This window comes from Protopterus annectens, chromosome 10.part0 (assembly GCF_019279795.1).
Source record: "Protopterus annectens isolate FY-2018-M chromosome 10.part0, PAN1.0, whole genome shotgun sequence".
In the NCBI taxonomy this organism is placed as follows: Eukaryota; Metazoa; Chordata; order Ceratodontiformes; family Protopteridae; genus Protopterus; species Protopterus annectens.
In genome coordinates, this window is record NC_056744.1 from 1,286,458,074 (window position 1) to 1,286,478,134 (window position 20,061).

Genomic DNA, 20,061 nt, shown 5'->3' on the forward strand with positions numbered 1-20,061 from the left:
GTTTCCATATTCATAAAGGATGCACACACCTCCAGACTGGTAGCCCAACATAACACATCAGAGATACTTCAGGTTGTGGCGTATCTACCTATTTTACTTTTGGATTATCTTCTGCTTTTGAGGTGATACCTTACCCTGTCTTTGATCTGTTTTTTGGATATACTTCAGGTGCAGCTAACATTGGGTAAGACAGTGATTCAGGTCGTAGCCTGCTATAGATCCCCAACCATGTCTCAAGACTCACACTCCACGTTCCTAAGCACCCTGGAAAATATTAGGGTCCAACCTAACACTTTTTTACTAGGCAACTTCAACTACCCCCTCCATTAACTGGGAAAACTACTCATTTACCAATACACTTGCCCAATGTTTCCTGGCATTCATTAATTCCAATGCCCTGGACCAGCTCATTCTTACCCCCACTAGAGGCAGCAACATCCTTGACTTGATCATTACTAACATGGGCAACCATTGCTCTACACCAATAGTTAGCTCCTCCCTGGTTAGATCCGACCACAAACTAATCACCTTGGAAATCCACATCCCTCCCACCTCACCCCCCTGCAAAGGTAACCACCATGAAAAACTTCTCCAAAGCTAAATTTAGGCTCCTAAAAACAGAGGTGGCTAACTTCACGGCACCCATGCAAATGGAGAATAGTTGTATGACAGCTGAATCATACAACAATGCACTGTACGAACACGTACACAAATGCATTGATCTTGCCATACCCAATAGAACCAAGATGCTCTCCTCCAAAAAAAGGAAGCCAATCTGGTGGTCCCTTGCCATAAATAAACTCTTCAAAAGAAGGAGGAAATTGATGCAGAATAATGTGAAGTCCCAAGACTGGGAAAAACTCCCTTTCAACAAAAGGTTGAGATCCCTCATCAAATCCTCTAAAGCTAGCTATGAAAACAGAATTGCAGCAGATAGTAAAGACAACCACAAGACCTTCTATAGTTATGTAAAGAATCTCCACGGCAATACCCAGATTTGCTCTGAGCTACTGCACAATGGTACATCCTATACCGAGCCAACAGATATTGCCAGTATACTGGCCAACAGATTCAGTGCCAACTTTACCCCCCCCAAAGGACCAATCACAATACCAGTAGATTGCCAGGCACCCAGTATTACTACTGCACAGGTTAAAACAGCACTGTCCAAGGCCAAGAATACAGCTTCTATGGGACCTGACAATATCTCTGGCTGTGTTCTACATGGACTACAGAGTGAACTGGCACCCCACCTGTGTGCCCTGTTCAATCACAGCCTCACCTCAGGCTTTATCCCTACCGAATGGCGCACTGTTACAGTCATCCCTCTCCACAAAGGAGGAGTGACTGCAGATCCTGGGAACTATCGCCCCATTAGCCTGATGAGCCTGATATGCAAAGCTATGGAAAGCATCATCATGGACCTGATAAACAAGGATATAGGGAATTTCCAAACTCTGGATCCCACCACAGTTTGGTTTTGTGAAGGGTATATCATGCCTGCTCAACTTGGTCGACTTCTTTGAGTCAGTCACCAGAGCTGTGGATGAAGGCACGGTGGTTCATACTGCCTACCTTGATCTGGCCAAGGCTTTTGATACCATTTCCCACTCATCAATCCCTATATCACTAGGTGGGTTGCAAACTGGTTCACAGATAGAACCCACAGTGTGAAAGTAGCTGACTCCAAGTCAGACTGCCAACTAGTCATGAGTGGAGTCACACAGGGTTCTGTCCCGGGTCCTCTCCTGTTTGGTATCCACTTCTCTGAAGTCCAGGTCAACATGAAGGGACTCTGGCTGACAAAGTTCACAGACAATTGCAAGTTGGGAGCTATTATTAACTCCCCAAGTGATGCTGACATCCTGCAGAATGGCCTCACTGAGACCAACGACTGGTGTCAGAACCATGGCCTTAAGCTCAGTTCCAAAAAATGCGTTGTCATCCCCTTTGGGAAAGACCCGGTTCCCGTGAATTATCACATTGATGGTAGTCCACTGAACACAGAAGGTGTTATACGATATCTGGGAACACAGGTTGACAGGAACCTCTCTTTTGATCACCACGTTGCCACTGTGGTCAGAAAGTCCTTCTATGTGCACATCTCATTGCTAAGAGTTTTGCATCCAGGAAGAAAGAGGTCATTGTCTCCTTCTACTCTTCCCTCATTAGGCCAGTCATCGAGTGCAATGCCCCATTTGGCATGTACCTCACTAAACACCTGCAACAACTGGAGAGGCCACAAATGTACCTCACAAAGAGGATCCCAGGCCTTAAACACTTGTCCTATATGGACAGACTCAAAAAACTCCAACTATTCTCTGTCCCATATCACCTATTTAGAGGCGATCTCTGCTTGACTTACAAAGCCATGTCTGACCCAGCTCTGTTAGAAATGCTACAGCTAAAGAAATCCCAATCCTTCCACACCACATGCTCCAGAGACCTCAACCTCATTACCACAATTAACATAACATGCTGGAGGGACAGGTTCATAACCCAGAGACTACCCATGCTCTGGAATAGACTTCCCATACATGTCAAGCAGAGCACCTCATTGACCCCGGGGATAACAGAAAATTCACCCCGGGGATATCTCCAGTGGCTCTACTCAACAGAGGCACTGGGAACTAAGGTCAGGTGGCACTATGCCAAGGAAATCCTATGGCTAGGCTTGTAAAGGCCCCAGGGCCATTAGCCTAGTACACACATATGAACCTATGAATAAAAATGAAATTGCTGTACAGCAAGGAAAAATTTTTTTAAAAAAAATCACTTAAGGCACTTTAGCATTTACCAGTCGGGCATCTGAAGTGTCATTGGTCAGTCCAAAGAACAACAATGAAAAAACAGTTATTGCCAATGTCCTTAAGTCATTTCATAGCAGCTGTTCCTTGTTTAAGGCCCTTAAGTCCCTGATGAGCATGGGGAATAGTTGGGCATTTTGTATTCACTATTTCTATATTAAAAATAAATAAATAAATAAATACATACATACATACATACATAAAAATAATGTCTTGCTCATCAGCACTTGCTCTTCTGTATGCAAAACTCCAATTCAGTTGTAGAGAGTATTTGTTAAATACCTTACTGACAAAACTTCACATTCCCTCACTTGTGAATGTATCTGCCTTTGTGGGATAGCCAGGCAAGATGCAATATCACAGTCTTTGGTTCTGTTTTTAATGTCTAGCAGTACAGCAGTCCTCCAGCAAAGCTCTTTCAGAGTTTGTCTGTCTGTGTTAGCAAGGCATAAGTCCATGTATGAGTGGAGAAAAAAGCAAGAATAAATATCTGAAAAAATCTATCTGAATCAGTTCCCCATGCAGTATAGGAGGTTGTGACATTCCATAGTTCTTTCTCTCCAGTGGAGTGAGTCCAGCTGTGGATACATGCTTTTCTCCTGCCAGGCTTCAGAACAATTTTTTCTCCTGGTTCATTATGGCATTGGCTAAATATATGGCCAGGGAGTGAGGAGAGGAGAGTTTTATCACCCCTTCTGACCTCTTGATAATTTAATACTGCCCAGAGCAGGACAGTATTTAGTTTTTTATTTATCCTACTTTGAATTCTATTTTTAATGATAGTAGAACTCATTAACTTCTTTATCAATCCCTTTGCAGAAAGGTGCCCCCCAATGTTCTAATCTGACACCTCGCCACTTTTATATCTACAGTAACTAAGTCCCTGTCAACTTACCCCGTCTTCCTCTTCTGCATTATGCTAATAATGTGGTCCTATTCTGCTTCTGCCATTCTTTTTGTCTGTCTCTCTCTCTCTCTCTCTCTCTCTCTCTCCTCTCTTGAACAAATGTGTCAGACAGATTTTCATGTCCTTAGTCAATGCGTCTTTGAATTTAGTTGGACCCTTTCCCAAAGTTTCTTCTCCACCTGGGCTAATAGGCTCTCTCTTTCTCTTTCCAGGCTCTGTAGGAATGCCACAGGTAAAGGTATCTTACTGGCTCAGCTAGAATATGGTCTCCATCTGATTAATGCAGAATCTAAACAATTGCATCCACCATTCAAACATTCTGAAATGCCATATGCAGATTTATCAGTTTCTCCCATGAAATGGGCAGCAATGAAAAAGCATTGAAAAAGCTGACTACATGTGACCCAATGTGCTGACTCACCTCTCAGCTGTTTAAACTAATCAAGAGTGAGACATTTTTTGCACTAACCTTCAGACCATTCAGAGACACAAAATAAAACCTTAGAAGTCTTAACTGATCAGGGCCTCTCCTCCAAACTAGGCTTCAGTGGACAAAGCATGCTTTCTCAGTCACCATTCCCAAACTGTGGGAATCTTTCTACTTTTTTCTTAAAGATTATTTCCTCTCACCCCATTTACTGATCAGAAATAAAGGCACATTTCACATTTCAAGGAGAATGAAATTGCTCTTTCTTTCTCTGTTTCTCTCTCACTCTCCCTCTTTGTTCATATAACTTAACCTTTTCCTGCCTTACTTCACACTGCATAGCTTGCTCTGACTCTGCTTTTCAAGGTGACTCTTTTAGCATGTTTTCTCTGAGATTTACTCTGTGTATAATGCATGTATATATTGTGCTTTGTCTGTTGCTCTGTGTGTAATGTCATGCATCTATTCTCTTTGTGCCTTCAAGCTAATTTTGACATTCACTTTCTGTATTAAACATGTATGTATACTGCATTTTTGTCTTTGTCTTTCACTCTGTCATGTATCTACTGTGTTTATCCACCGGGATGATACTGAAATGGTTCCAATGAGACCAGTACTCTGTGCTGGTTAACAAATTCAAAATAAATACATAAATAAATGAAATGGCCATAGCCGATTAATGTTTACCCTTTTAAGTAAAGTTTTCCTCAAGAGAAATCTTATTTTTATTGAGTGGTCCATCTCAGCATGACAGGAAGCTTTATGTCTTTGCCTTTTTCCTGCTGTAATTGAAATATAATACTTTGTTACTGATTTGGTAAGTAAATATCTCAGTCCTTTTTGAGGAGCTGAAGTACTTTTTAGGTAAATAGATTATGATTTGGTTTGCTTTTTCTACCTGATTTGAAGACTTTAGATGATGAAACACATACAGTTTTATTTATTTTATTTTATTTTTTTGTTTTTATTTTGAATTTGTTAACTGAGGTAGAGCGTTGATCCCATTGGACCTATTTCAGTCACATCTCACAGTAAACATTTAGATACGTGACATTATATACAGAGGGAATGATAAATGTAATACATACATATATTACATGCAAAATGAATATTATAGTTGGCTTGACAGTATAAAGAATTATATTGAATTTTTGAATAAAAATAAATAAAATTTATGAATTATTATTTATTTTTATGCTTCCAAAATATTCATATTTCTTTTATTACCTCATTTGTGAAATGTGGTCTCCTGACACATTTTTACCTTCATGGGCAATCCAGTTGTTTTTGTAGTGCTACTAGCGTCGGGTAACCACTTAATCCATTTTGTAAATATATAGATGGCAGTTAATACTGATTGCCTTTGGAAGACATAGTTATGAGCCAATGCAATCAATTCAGAGATCAGACCAGGGAATTTTTTTTCCCCTGAAGAGTGCCTTACAGTTGAATGTGCCATTTATCTTTTAGTCTGGCAAATTGTAAAGAAGTTATAGTTAGCATAAATAGGATCTGCACATGTTACAATGTCCTGCAAACTGAATTGGACTTCTGTTTGTGTGTGTGTGTATATATATATATATATATATATATATATATATATATATATATATATATATATATATATATATATGTGTGTGTGTGTGTGTGTGTGTGTTTTAATTAAGCATATTGATTAGTTTTGTACCCAAACTAGTTGCTATTTACATCACCACCCCAAGCCATAGTACCTGTCTGTTTTTTTTTTTTTTTAATTGAAATGCAGCCATAAACATAGGAAGGGTTTTGCACACATTTTGATCATAATGGTAATGTCTGTTTTTGGTGTCTAGCAGCAATGCTGAGTCCTGCTGATGTGGTTGGATAGTTTCTATGATTTTATGCAGCGGTGCATTTGCAGATATGCCAGTCCTTAGGCAATTGGGCTCTTTTTGTTGTTGGCATATTTTATTTCCAAAGATTGGTCCTGGGAGTCTAGAGACACAGCTAAAATTCAGCTATTAGACACATTAGCACTCCTAAGTTTCTGGTTTCCATGAATGGCAATGGTATCTGATGCTATATTTGTATCAAAAACCTTCTGCCACAAATATCGTTTTTGAATCTCTATACTGCATGTACATTAGGAAAGAGAATCTTTTCACAAAAAGATACATTTTTCTCTACCTCACTTACTGTTTTGTTTGAATAAGCTATAACATGGTGATCAGAATCAAACTTTTGATATAAAGTAGTACTGAAGCTACCTTGTATTCCCTGTTTCCACGCAGAAATCTTAAACCATCTGTGGATATGCCAAGCTTGGGTTTTGACTCAAGATATCCTTTAAAGCTTTCATGACTTTTTCCTGCTCTTACCCAGTGTTCTGACATTTATAGTACCTTGGTGAGAGAATATGCCACCTCTGTACAGTCCTGAATAACTGTCTAGAGTCATTTCATATACCCAGAAAGCTTTTATGCTCCCTCGGGTTTTTGGAGCCATGATATGTTGGACTGCCTTTATTTTGTTGTTTTGAAGGCATAGCTCTACTGGTCCAAGTTTACACTCTAGGTAGCTGACCTTGTTTTTGAACCATGTCCTTTTAGATGGTAGAGTTTGGCCCAGGTAGTTTTAGCTAGTTTAAGACATATGTCGCTTTATTAAGATCTCACATTATCTCAAGTTAACTACCTGTATCTTACTTTCTATGTATTATGTATTGACTGTTTTGAATATTTTTTTGTATTGTGATGTACTATTTGAAGCATTTCTCTTTGGAACTCCACTGAAAACAGGTAATTTTTGCACAGTTAGACTTTCCCAGTAAACAAATGTAAAATACATAAATAAATAAATTAAGATGCTTCTCAAAAGTGTTATTTCTATTTAAGACATCACTCACATATATCAAATACCCCGAACTATCTGCAGCAGGCATGGCCTTGTGCAGGAAGATATTTAAATTTGCAGTTGAGTTCAGGTATCCAAAAGTACATTTATTTCAGGTGTTTTGTTTTTTTATACCAAATGTAAAAGCCTTTTTGTAGTAGTCTTGAGAATGGATGCTCAGGGTTCAGAATACATTTGCTATATCCATTGTCATGAAGTATTTTGTACTTTCAACTTTAGCCAAGCTTTGGTCCAGACATGTCATAGGCCAATGAGCTAAGGACGCCTGCTGGTTTAGCTTTCTGTAGTCTACAGGGAGCATCTACTTACCTATGAGTCTGAAGACAAGCTAAATAGAAGAGGTATACACATAGTTTACTTGTCTTATAATTCCCTTCTCCAGGGTATCCAGACTCTCTTAATTTCTTCACATTGACATGATACCCAAATGATGATACAGATAAGGAAATGGCTATATATGTGGAAGCAGAGAATGACAGTTCAGAGGACATCTCAAGAGGAGAGTAATTAAAAAGTGGAGGGGGAAATTATTCACCAATGGAACCTGTTCAGTCTAACCATTTCTTCTGCATATTACAGTGGTGATTTACCACAAAAATCAACCTGTATGCTTTTGCACCAAAACTAATGATGTGGTTGCAAGTGGAAGGACCAGTCTCCTGTATGATTCAGTACAACTTTCAGAATAGCTGGACAGGTGGCAAATGACAGCTAGCAAGCAAAAATGTTATGTTATTCATTATGACATACAGAACATCATAAAACAAGCATAATGAAAGATGTGGTCTCCAGACTAACAGAAGAGAAAAATAATCTAGGGTTTACTATCAGCCTTAGAAAAATCATGCATTACAGTGTGAAAAGGCAGTGGTAATGATACGCTGAAATCCTGGTTAGTACACTGGACTCTCAAAATACTGAAGTCATATTCCCACTGTACAAGGTGCTGACTGCATGCTGATGGAGCACTGGTTCTAGTTCCAGTCATCATATGGGTTAGGGGGAAATTAAGTTAGAAAGTGCAAATCAGTCTCACTAAAACTGTGAGGAACTGGATGCTAGCATACAAACACATACATGCATACAAACAACACCCACACTATGTAATTATGGAGTTCAAAGGATTTTCATAACAATGTACATTTTATATGAAACCTCTAGTCCTAAGTGCCATGTGCTGTCAAAGGGTCGAGTTTAGAGAGCTTTACAGACAGCAAAAAATCTTATAACATTAACAGTGACTATTACATAGAAGTACAAAGAAAATATTTAAATGAAAAAAAATGGAGGGGAGTTAAGAGTGGTGGGGCAGGCTTGATTTATAGGGACCTTTGCTATTATAAAGCACTAGTCCTTAAGGGTTTGCTATGTACTAGCTGGAGAATATGAGAGAAATTTGGATTAACTGGAAAGCAGTGTGATGAGATATGGAAAGCTTTAGGTGATCCTAAAAGATGGCCCACGTTTTATGACCAGCAGATTAAGATTATCTCTAGAGGGTATCTCACCACTAGTTAAAATGGAGGGCAGGACATTCTTTGGTGAAACAAGTTGGAGATGTGGTCAATGTAATGCAGGTAATCTTTATATGTATTGGTATTTCTCAAAAATTAGTATTATATGGGATTACATTATTCAGATACTAAGCAAACTATTTGATTTCAGCAACACCCCTGAAAAGAAGTTTTGGAATTTTGGCATTCTTCCCAGAACTGACAAGGACATAGGCCTGTCATTGACACTTGTTGGCCAGAGGCTATTGTGAAAACATTCTGGGCTAGGTATTGGTGGGCTACAGTAACCCCAGTCATTAGCCACTTAGAAACCAGTCTGAGCAAATATTTGGGGCAGATTATGTATTCCCTTTAACAGGTGAGTTTATCACAGAGATTTCCAGACAATTGGCAAAAATATTTAGAGAAATACAGGTTAGATACATCAACTGAAGAAAAGAGTATAGATGTGAATGACTACATTGAGGATTAATTTTAATTAACTCATCCATCTCTTGGAATGAGACTTCTCTGTGCTAATAAGACCTATTTAGCACTGTACATTGCTGCTGGATGATATCCATTTCTAAATAGTGAACATAGTTGCATTTAAGTTTTGATTTATAGTCATGACTATCAATTGTGTTTTCTTTCATTGTATGTTGAGATGTTGACTGTTCCCAGTGGTTTGTTCATGTTTTCTTTTAATTAATAAAATTAAGTTAAAAATTAAAATTTTTGGTTCATAAAAAAGCATAAAAGAACTAGATACTTTGAGCAGAATTCTTCACATCAGTGTGAATCCTCCCCTTGATTTACCTGCAAAAGTGCCTGAAGAAATTATTGCTGTTAATGAGAATCTACATGTATTGTTTCTGAAGCAATTTGGAGAACTTGAAAATAAGTTGTATAAACTTAAACATCTCAAATGGCAAAGATTTCATTTGGAGGCAGCTTTGCATCAGATTGTAGTCCCCAGTGGTTTAAGAATTTTCAAAATGCCGAGCTATGGGGAGACATTTCCTGATTTATTGAAACAATGGCAAATGCTTAATTTGCAGCTTAGCTATGATTACATTAAACTGTCGATTGAATTTTTTCTGCCTCAAGAGAAAAGTTTGCTGTAAGAAGTAAAGTTTTTACAGAATAACATTATTTCTAACTTTCCTGCTGAAATTATTAGAGACAGTCTCGATACTCTGCATGAGAATATTATTGGTTATGAGAAGAGGCTTGATGCTATTGAACTGAAAAAACTGGCTGAAACAGCTTTTTGTTAATAAGAATGTTATTACTGTAACAGAAACAGGGGAAGAGGAGATAGTTGCTAGACCTGTTACTATGGAACATTAGTTTACGCCCCTAATTCTTCTGCTGTACCTGATGGCTCTATTGTTTCAAATGCATAAGCTGTTACATCTAATTTGCAGTCTGCAACCAACAATCTAGTGTTGGCTCCTTTTTCTTTACAAGAACCATTAGCAATCACCACAAAGGACAGGTCCAGGAGCCATGTAAGGAGGGGTCAAATCCGACAGTTGCAAGGCGGAGTAAACACACAGATGGGGCTGAGGACACAGAACAAATAATGAATGGTTTGGTTATTAATCTTTCTTCAATCACACTTACAACAGTCCAACTTTCCCTTCTGAATAAAGGGCTATCTTTCATTCCAGTGAAAAAGTCAGACGTGATGGATGTTCTTATGAATTTCAAGGTATTTGCTAGGATAGTGTCCTTAAAAAACATGTTTCCACAACAAAATATTGGTATGGATGTTTTTAGAAAACCTACCGTTTTTGTACCTAAGGCACACCCTTCAGTTGAAACCTTTGTTACAGTGTGAAAGAGGTAAGACAAGCGTTTAGGCAGAAACGTACTCCTGCTTTTTATAATTTTAATGCCTCAGAACATGATGCACTATGCAAGTTGAAAGAGTTGTCCTCATTTGAGATTTGACCTACTGATAAAGGTGGCAAGATCATTTTAATGGGTAAAGATTTTTATTTAGAGCAAATGAGAGGAATGTTGGATGATATTTCTACTTATTTATTGATTTCCAAAGATATGGTTAAAGGAGTGATTGAGAAAATGTCTTTCTTAGTTTTTGATCTCATGATAACTAATATGATTGCAGATGATTTATTCAAATATTTTAATGTTGAACATCCACTTGTTCCAATATTATACAGCCTCTGCAAAGTTCATAAAAGTTTGACTTGCCCACCCATGTGTCTGATTGTTTCCAGCAAGGGCCCCTGCAACAGAACCACTTTCTATCTATATAGAAAAGACTCTGCACACAGTGCTAGACACAATAAGCACAGTCCTGAAGGATACAAAATCATTTTGAAAGACTTTTATAATAGTGTTTTAGGACTTGGTCAGGATAAGGAATATTATTTTGTAACCATGAACATAGGGTCACTTTTTACAGTTATTCCCAATATTTGAGGTATTGAGAATGTCAGAGAATTTTTGACCAAGGGTGAATTTTTTTCTCATGATAAAAATTATGTGTTTTACTTGAAATAATTTTAGAAAATAATATTTTTTTTAAGGAAGAGTTTTTTCTACAAAAGGTTGGCATAGCCATGGGCACAGCTTGTGCCAACAGTTACGCCAACCTTGCGCTGACAGAATGGGAGTTGAATTCAGTGCTACATAATAATGTTTTTTGTACATATTTACTTTAGCAAACACAGTTTGTTGATGATATATTTTTTCTGTGGGGTGGTCCCATCGGATTATTGTTGCAGTTTATAGATTATCTAGACACCACTACATCTTTTTTAAAGTTTACTTGCAAATATTCAACAGAACAAATTGATTTTTTGGTTGTGCCCATTAAGATAACAGACCTAGGAAGCATCAGGACAGGCTTATATAGGAAAGCCAGTATTCTTTTAAATAAGAATAGCATGCACCCTAGGCACATCTTAAGGAATGTATTAAAGGAACACTTTCTAAGGTCATTGTCTTATTAATGATGACACACAACTAGAAGCAGCATTTGTTAATTTAAATAAAGATGTTTTGAATACAGGCTATAAAGAGAGAGAAATAGATAGTTGTATTGGCCCATTATTAGATGAAAGAGGAGAGAGGGGTAGACCTTATTTCTCAGACTGATCAATAGTGAGTAGGAATGTACAGGATCAGCAGCCTGATAGATGAATAAGGGTCTCTTTGACTTATTCTAGTGACGTGAATGTTTTCTGTGACATTATTGCAAAGAATTGGAACATTGTGAGTGCATCAGATGATCTAAGGGACATTATTAGTGAGAGACCATGTTTTTCTTTCAAAAATAATCTATCTCTTAAGAGACAACTCTGTTTTAAACACAAGTAGAAAGACCTTTACTGGATTCACAAAGACAAAGTATTTATCCATGTAGGAGTTGTAGTACATGCCATTTTATTCATTCAGGCATGAGCTTTATTCATCCCCTGTTAGGGTATTCTATACAATGCACATTTTATGCTGATTGCACATTAAATAATATAGTTACTGTTTAGTGTGGAGTGTGTTTTATATAGGTAAGACCAATCTCTCTTTAAAAGAGTGCATATTAGAGCATGTAGGAGACATAAATAATACTAAGAATAATAATACACTGGCACAACATGTGAAGTCAGAAGGTTTACAACATAGTTTTAGATCTTTTGTACTAGAAATAATTAGTGAAAACATTAGAACATTAGAGGAGGGGATTTAAAGAGTAAAACAGAGTTAATAGAACAGAGGTGGATATTGCATTTTAATGTAAATAGACCCCCCCCCCGGTATTAATGATGCTGTTTCTTTAAAACCAGTTTTACATGCACTTGCTCTCCCCATTGATGTTTCAGTACAGATTAAATGAATACTTTTTTGAAGAAGTTTTTTGTTTTAATAGTAGAGATAATCTTAGATGGGATATGGTAAGTATTAAGAATATGTTTTGCTATTGTTTTGTTTTTGAACTTGAAAAGTTTTTAGTGTTTATTGAATGATAATGCTGTGTTCTGATTGGCTTTATGTGATTTAAATACCTCATTAGTTTCTAAGCTTGATAATCTAAAGAAGTGATTTGTAAATCCCAAAAGTGCTTACTTTCATGAATAAAATTTGCATTTTGCAGCCGTATTGACTCAGTACCTGGTTATATACAGTTTTGTTTTTTAAGTTGTACAGTGGTACTTAGTTTTTACCTAGTAGCCTGTTCATTGTTTGACTGTTGGATTTCCAGACAACTGGCAAAAATATTTAGGGAAATATAGGCTGGATGAATCAGTTGAAGGAACGAGTATAGATGTGAATGACTACATTGAGGATTAATTTTAATTAACTCAGTTGAGCCAGCAATCTCTTGGAATGAGACTTCTCTGTGTTAATAGGATCTATTTAGCACTGTACATTGCTGCTGGATGGTATCAACTTCTAAATAGTGAACATAGTTGTATTTGTTTAGTTTTGATCTATTGTTATGACTATCAATTGTGTTTTCCTTCATTGCAAGTTGAGATGTTGACTGTTTCCAATGGTTTGTTCATATTTTCTTTTAATTAATAAAATTAAGCTAAAAATAAAAATTTTTGGTTCATAAAAAAGCATAAAAGAACTAGATACTTTGCTGACATGCAACTCTAAAAGCAAAATATAACAAGCTAAGTAAAGAAGTTAAAATGGCCATGTAGAAAGAAACAGAGGAAGAAGAAGAATTGAGGAAGGCTAATAAATGCAGGAACTATATATATATATATATATATATATATATATATATATATATATATATATATAATATATATATATATATATAATATATATATATATATATATACACACACACACACATACTGTCGGCCGAAGGAGGAGAAGAGGCGGAAGGCATGCCCGAAGGCAGGTAAGGGCTAGGACTGTGATAGTGAGGGTCGGAACTTTGAATGTTGGCAGTATGACTGGTATAAGGAGGGAGCTAGCTAATATGATGAACCGAAGAATGGTTGGTATATTGTGTGTGCAAGAGGCCAGATGGAAGGGGAGCAAGACTAGGTGTATTGGAGGCAGTTTCAAATTGTTTTATCATGGTGTGGATGGGAGGAGAAATGGCGTAGGCATTATCCTGCAGGAACAGTATGCTAAGAGTGTTTTGGAGGTGAAAAGAGTGTCAGATAGAGTGATGTTTATGAAGCTGGAAATTGATGGTGTAATGATGAATGTTGTTAGTGCATATGCTCTACAAGTTGGGTGTGCGATGGATGAGAAAGAAACATTTTGGAGTGAGTTGGATGAAGTGGTGATGACTGTACCCAAGGGTGAGAGACTGGTGATTGGAGCAGATTTCAATGGGCATGTTGGTGAAGGGAAAAGAGGGGATGAGGAAGTGATGGGTAGGTATGTTGTTAAGCAAAGGAATGCAGAAGGTCAGATGGTAGTGGATTTTGCAAAAAGGATGGACATAGCTGTGATGAATACGTATTTTAACAAGAGGGAGGAGCATAGAGTGACATACAAGAGTGGAGGAAGATGCACACAGGTGGATTATATCTTATGTAGAAGGGCCAGTCTGAAGGAGATTGGAGACTGTAAAGTGGTGGCAGGGGAAAGTGTAGTTAGGCAGCATAGGATGGTGGTTTGTAGGATGACATTGATGATCAAGAAGAGGAGGATGAGTGTGAGGGCAGCACCAAGGATCAAATGGTGGAAATTAAAAAAGGGTAATTGTGAGGAGATGTTCAGGGAAGAGTTAAGACAGGCACTGGGTGGCAGTGAAGAGTTACCGAATAGCTGGGTAACTACAGCAGAGCTAGTAAGAGAGCTGGCTAGAAGGGTGCTTGGTGTGACATCTGGAAAGAGGAAGGCGGACAAGGAGACCTGGTGGTGGAATGAAGAAGTACAGGAGAGTATACAGAGAAAGAGGTTGGCGAAGAAGAAGTTGGATTGTCAAAGAGATGAAGAAAGTAGACAAGAGTATAAGGAGATGAGGTGCATGGCAAAGAGAGAGGTGGCGAAGGCTAAGGATAAGGCGTATGAAGAGTTGTATAAAAGGTTGGACACTAAGGAGGGAGAAAAGGACCTGTACCGACTGGCTAGACAGAGGGACCGAGCTAGCAAAGATGTGCAGCAGGTAAGGGTGATAAAGAATAATGAGAGAAACGTACTCACAAGCGAGGAGAGTGTGTTGAGTAGATGGAAAGAGTACTTTGAGGGGTTGATGAATGAAGAGAATGAGGGGGAGAGAAGGTTGGATGATGTGCGGATAGTGAATAATGAAGTGCAGTGGATTACAAGGAGGAAGTAAGGATAGCTATGAAGAGGATGAAGAATGGAAAGGCTGTTGGTCCAGATGACATACCTGTGGAAGCATGGGGGTGTTTAGGTGAAATGGCAGTAGAGTTTTTAACTAGATTGTTTAATGAAATCTTGGAAAGTGAGAGGATGCCTGAGGAATGGAGAAAAAGTGTTTTGGTACTGATTTTTAAGAATAAGGGTGATGTGCAGAGCTGTAGTAACTACAGAGGGATTAAACTGATCAGTCACAGCATGAAGTTATGGGAAAGAGTAGTGGAAGGTAGGTTAAGAAGGGAGGTGATGATTAGTGATCAGCAGTATGGTTTCATGCCAGGAAAGAGCACTACAGATGCGATGTTTGCTCTGAGAGTGTTGATGGAGAAGTACAGAGAAGGTCAGAAGGAGTTGCATTGTGTCTTTGTGGATTTAGAGAAAGCATATGACAGGGTGCCTAGAGAGGAGTCGTGGTATTGTATGAGGAAGTCGGGAGTGTCAGAGAAGTATGTAAGAGTGGTACAAGATATGTACGAGGGTAGTGTGACAGCGGTGAGGTCTGCGGTGGGAGTGACGGATGCGTTTAAGGTGGAGGTGGGATTACATCAAGGATCAGCTCTGAGCCCTTTCTTATTTGCAATGGTGATGGACAGGTTGACAGACAAGATCAGATAGGAGTCCCCATGGACTATGATGATTGCAGATGACATCGTGATCTGCAGTGAGAGTAGGGAACAGGTGGAGGAGACCTGGAGAGGTGGAGATAAGCTCTAGAGAGAAGAAGAATGAAGGTCAGCAGGACTAAGACAGAATATATGTGTGTGAATGAGAGGAAGGATAGAGGAATGGTGAGGATGCAGGGAGTAGAGGTGGCAAAGGTGAATGAGTTTAAGTACTTGGGATCAACAGTTCAGAGTAATGGTGAGTGTGGAAGAGAGGTGAAGAAGAGAGTACAGGCAGGATGGAGTGGGTGGAGAAGAGTATCAGGAGTAATTTGTGACAGACGAGTACCAGTAAGAGTGAAATGGAAGGTCTACAAGAGGGTAGTGAGACCAGCTATGTTATATGGGTTGGAGACAGTGGCATTGACAAAAAGGCAGGAGTCAGAGCTTGACGTGGCAGCGTTGAAGATGTTAAGATTTGCACTGGGTGTGACGAGGATGGACAGGATTAGGAATAAGTATATTAGAGGGTCAGCCCAGGTTGGAAGGTTTGGAGACAAAGCCAGAGAGGCAAGATTACGTTGGTTTGGACATGTGCTGAGGAGGGGTGCAGAGTATATTGGGAAAAAAATGCTACGGATGAAGCTGCCAGGCAACAGGAAAAGAGGAAGGCCTAAGATAAGTTTATGGATGTGGTGAGAGAGGTTATGCAGGTGGTTGGTGTGACAGAGCAAGATGCAGAGGACAGGAGGAAATGGAAACAGTTGTTCTGCTGTGGCAACCCCTAATGGGAGTGGGAGCTGCCGAAAGAAGAAGAAGATATATAATATATATATATATATATATATATATATATATATATATATATATATATATATATATATATTATTCACATTCATTAATGATGCAAGATATAAAGAAGTAGCACCAGATCTGCTTAATTATAAAGATCAACTGGCACCAAAAGAATAGAAAAACTAGCTGCACATTGTGATGATTTAAAGCACAGACTCTGTAACACCTCATAAACGATCATCAAAAGCTCTGAGACAATTGAGACATTAAGATATCCATTTGTGAATAGAAACATTCCAATTAAAAGTATATTTTTAAATACTGCTAAGTCAACTGACCAGGATATAATCAAAAATGACATTTCAAAACACTAGCAAATGTTATTAAGGAAGCTCAGAAATACTTACATTTTACAAGTTTTAATGAATTATTTGTCCATGAAAATTGGAAAAAGGCAATTGCTTTTAAAACTATAACAGTAATTGTGAAAGAAGCCATGTGATTAATTATAGACCATTAAGTTCTTTTCTGATCGACATGTAAAATAACAGAAAAAATAATCCTGAATATGGTATTATTTGAATTAAAGGGGTAAAACAGTGTGGTAAACATTTAACAGCATGCATACATACAAAACAGGTCTACTATGACTGTAATGTTCACTACTTTGCAGTTTTCAAGTTGATGTCATATATGCTGATATTTCACAAGATCTTTATTTTATAAAATAGTTAGGCCTCGAGGCACATCTCTTCTCTTGGATTCATAACTGACTGGTGAATTAATTTTGGCTTGTTGAGAGTGATGACTTATATTCAGAATGATATCTCCTGTCTTATGTCATAAGGACTTTATTCTAGGTCTTTATTTATTAAATTTATATCCCACCAATATACTTTTTGACTTGTTTTATAAAATCTACACAAATTATGTCACAAAAGGAAAAAACATTACTCATCAACATATTAGCATTCTGTAGAGTATGCTTAATGAATTAATTTCCTGGACAAAGATAAACAATCTGGTAGTACATGTGAATAACAACAAACTTATTTTTTCTTGCTTCAGATATTCATTCCAAATATAATCATGATAGATAATACCATGAAAAAGTTTCTGCCTTTAAAGATTATGAGATACTGATCAATGAAAAGTTAACTTGCTTACCACACTCAAGAATATATCCTTCGGATGAGACTTTAAACTGCTTGAGTTGATGGCTGCTCAGGTAGATGTAAAATATGCCAAGGCAGCTATTGAGAAGAGGAGGGGTTCTTTATTATATTACATTTACAAATGCATCTTGTGTACAACGTTTCATCACATATTTACATTATTTACAATATTCCTAACATACTTTTACATTTACATTCAAATTTTAACCCTCGCTCCTTTCTCCACAGCCAACATTTTACTTTTTTCAAAATCTCTGATAATAATCATTTTCCATTATATTTCAGTTCATTAATTTTCTCATTCCATATTCTCCATATTATACAAAATATTTTTGCATCCAGTTTATGTCTTTTTGTTTAATATTTTTATAATGTCCATATTCAATCATGTCCATATTAATATATTCAATGTTCTTCAATCCTTTTAAATGTCTCTTATCATATATTTATTTCCACAATTCAAAAGTCCTTTTACACTTTATGAAGATATGTTCAGTTGTCTCCCATTCACCACAATGTATACAAACTCTATTTTTTATTGTTTTATTTGGCATATTTGCCTTAACCATCAAGCTACCTATTGACAACCTCTACAAAAAGTCAGTACATTCTACCTGCTTTTTAAATCTAGTCTTTCTTGTTTTTACTGTGTAGATCTTTAAATCACGTATGTGTTTCCACTATACCTGTTCAATGAAAAAATATAAACAACCCTCCTTCTTTGTCACTTACGTAAAGAGTACCTCTTTTCACAGGATTGAGTTTTGTCCCCAAATGAACGTAAAGATTTAAGTGTAGCATGTCCAACAGCTATGGGTTTGACATGCCCTTGTATGTTAAGCAGAGATCGCCTCTGAGTAGACGATATGCGACAGAGTATAGGTGAAGTATTTTTAGACGGTCAGCATAGGGCATCTGCTTTAGGCCTGTGATTCTTTTAGTGAGGTATTTCTGTGGCCTTTCCAGTTGTTGCAGATGTCTTAAGAGGTACATACCAAACAGGGTGTTGTATTCTATAATGGGTCTAATGAGGGATGAGTACACTGGGACAATGACCTCCCTTTTTCTGGATGAAAAGGCCTTAATGATGAGGTGTGCCACATAGAAGGATTTCCTGACTGTTGTGGTGATGTGGTTATCGAAGGTCAGACCACTGTCCACCTGTGTCCCTAAGTCTCTTATCACAATTTTGGTGTTCTAGAAGGATTTCCTGACTGTTGTGGCAATGTGGTTATCGAAGGTGAGACCACTGTCCACCTGTATCCCTAAGTCTCTTATCACAATTTTGGTGTTTAGTGTACTGCCACCTATTTGGTAATTCATGGGTACATGTTTTTTCCCAAAGGGGATAACTATGCATTTCTTGGCATTGAGCTTGAGTCCATGGCTCTGGCACCAACCATCTGTTTCTGTAAGGCCCTTTTGTAGAATATCCACATCATTTGGGAATTCAGTAATGGCTCCCAGTTTGCATACTACTGCATTTATAATTAATGTGAATAGAATAGTACTGGTTGGACATCCCTGTTTAATACCACTATTTAACCTTAAAGTTTTATTCATCCATCCATTGATTACCAGTCTTATTTTATTTTCCCTGCACACTAATTTCAAAACATTTATTATTTTATTACCCATGTTGTATTCTTCTAGAATTTCCCATAATGCTTTATGTTGATTTTGTCAAATGCTTTGTTTATATCTCCTATAGAACTTATTTTGTTTCTTACATTTATCCACTTGTTATCTTCTTCATCACTAGAATTACTTGTTGCCTCTTCCTCATCTTTTTCCTTATCATTTACTAAATTTATATTTTATCTCACATCCATTGTTTACTCAACTTCATTAATTTCTTAATTTTTTCATTTCTTCTACAGTGTCTAAAACAATTTCTCTTGTGCTAACATTGTATCTTGTGTATGTTCTTCTAACTCTGTACAATCCATCCAGGAATGACCTGTCTTTTCACATTTTATGCATTTTTGTTCATATTTCTTAGCTATGTTTCCCACTTTTCCACATATAAAACATTTTCTTTTGTCAAATTATTAATCAAATGATCATCCTTACCACATAAACACTTAGGCTGTCCCCAGTATCTCTCCATACCCCTGTTTCATTCAATATTAATTATATTAGGTAAATGCGCAATTTTTCTTCTTGCATTTTTAATATTACACCACATTCCCACCTGTCCACAGATCTCTATTATCATACATTTTTGTAACATGCAAAATATATCTACATATAGTTTTTAAATATTCTTTCAAGTCATTTCTTTTAATTTCAGTTCTGAATTGTACAAGTATTTTCTTTTTGGCTCCTCTGTTTAAAAGCCTGGATTACATATAAGTTCCATGGTTTAGTGTGTTTCCTTTAATCATGCTGTTCAATACATTTCTCCATGTACTGAGCCTCTTCAAAAAAATGTCACGCCATGTATCCTTATTAATACAAATAAAGGCTCTTGCCTCTCTGGGTTTTATCCCCAGTGGTGCTATAATGCTGTCCCATAGCTCATACCTGGCGAGTTCATTTTTGGTGTTGCTGCTTATCCTCACACAAAATGTTCTTTTGCTTTCTGCTTTTTCCTTCTCTTCTTTGACCCTCTTTTACTGTCTGAGCATACA